The sequence below is a fragment of the Morone saxatilis genome, unplaced genomic scaffold (assembly GCF_004916995.1).
Source record: "Morone saxatilis isolate NCDOM2014 unplaced genomic scaffold, NCSU_SB_2.0 Contig15, whole genome shotgun sequence".
Taxonomy (NCBI): Eukaryota; Metazoa; Chordata; class Actinopteri; family Moronidae; genus Morone; species Morone saxatilis.
The window spans coordinates 23,455,407-23,457,528 of NW_023339707.1; positions in this window are offsets into that span (position 1 = coordinate 23,455,407).

Consider the following 2,122-nt stretch of genomic DNA (forward strand, 5'->3'; position numbering starts at 1 on the left):
AAATGGGAGTGTGAGCAGGTACAAAATGTCAGCAAGTCCAAGGTTGAGAACAAAAACATTGATGATCTTTAGTTTTTTCCAGTTGTGCAGCAAAGACTTGAGTCCCCATCCATTGGCTACCAGACCAATGATGAATACTAAAATGAAAACAGGAGGCAGGAATCTGTGTTCAAAGTCAAAGTTGACACTAGGACAGGTCTTATTCATTTTGTTTAAAAAATAGATTGATACAACTTGTTCTGTGGTCTGGCTTCTGCCTGTGAAGTCAAGACTAATGAGGACAGGAAGTGTTTTTAGTGGTTAAGGGGACGTTTTTTTCATGGTCAACTTTTATTATTTTTAGAATTTTCTTAATATGGTAGGAAACAGAAAATGTACACGTTTTCTTTGAAGGCAGAGAGATGCAATGATGAAATGGTATCTTAAAGTTTAAGGTGGCAAACAGTATAAATGCAAGACATCGCCACAAGATGCATTTAATCGTGTGTAAGATAAGGTGTAAAATGACATCTAACCCTTTTTTTTGTTCTATGTAAAGAAGTGAGAATGAGGGAGTGAGAGGTCAGTGAAACCATGTCAGCATCAGGTTTTAACCATCCCGTGTGTAACATTAAGAAGGATCTAATGCAGAAATAGAATATAATGTGTATAACTATTTTAGTGTATAATCACTTGAAAATGCATTCTGTCAAGAATGCTGACCTTGGCCCAAAGGAATAATATGTAATTAATTTACTGTATTAAATCATAAAAGGACAATTTATAGCACAGTATTATCTATATATCTGAAGCTGGACACATCTTATTCCGCTGTACTAGACCTTAATTGTTGTTGCAAGCTATTAAAAACACATCAGTGAGCCACACTGTTACACTGGGTAACATTTTCCTTTATTACCATGAACACACAAACTGTGGTCTATTTTGAATGGATGCAGCAGCAGACAGCATTGGCATAAGAGTATCAGCAGAGTAATAGTCATGTGTTACATTATGATGGCCCCACTGTACACCTGCATGAATATGACTGGAGGCCTTTGATATATGGTCCAAATCAGATACAGATCTGTTTTTTTGCAATATGACATCAGAGCAGTAATATCAGAATTCTTGAACGTCACTCTGGATTAACAGTCGTCAGTCAGGTCACACCAGGACTGCTTGAATCTGATATGAGCCACATAAAAAAATTATGTAAACAGCCAAAGATGCATCTGGGTTCTTCTGTGTTAAAATGTGCTGCACTGTACTTAATTAAGTTTGCTTGCTTGCTTTCTCTAGATTTGCCACATCATTTTGATGGTCAAACCCACTAGTATAATGACACCCTAAGGTGTATGATTATAAAAGAGTTGTACATTTTGAGATTGTACATGTGTGAAGAGGATGCCTATGTGGATCTGCATGGCGATCAATAACTCATACATACATACAGGCATTAAATGATCAGGGCCTTTATCCCCGCAGAGCAGGGTTACTCTAAGGTGAGTGGGGGCAGTTGTTATGACTAACATCTGAGTTGATCCTTGTCACAGCTCGTTGAATCAGTCTGCCGCTGGGACACAACCTCTGCTGTCCCCACTGGGGAATCAACATGCAAATACAAATACATACATACACAGAGGGAAGTCAGAAAATTCCAGTTAGCAGTGCAATGATTTGGTGATTTGCAGGTCAAAAGATGTCTAGGTCACAGCTAGGCTATGTTTGTTTCAATCTTTCAGTGACAATAATAGATTAAAATATAGTAATTAAAGTGTTAAAATGAGTTTCATGTTACCAAATCATCTTCCATCCATTTCACTTTAAAACCGAGTTACCTTAAGGGTTTTTAGCATCAACTCACGTTTTGTCAGTAAGTTGAATAACTGCAGTTTATTTTAAGCTGCATCATTAAACACAGAGCAATGGAGGAGCAACAGCGTGGCAGGCTGTGAACTTTACCAAATAACCAAACCAAAAAACCAACTGAACCATTTACTCCTCATAAAGTAGAATAGCATTAAAAACGGGAGTGTGAGCAGGTTCAAAACATCCGTGTTGTCTGAAGTTAAGAACAAAAACACTGATGATCATTAGCTGACACAACGGACGTAATTTGGGGGGGGGGGCACAGGGGACA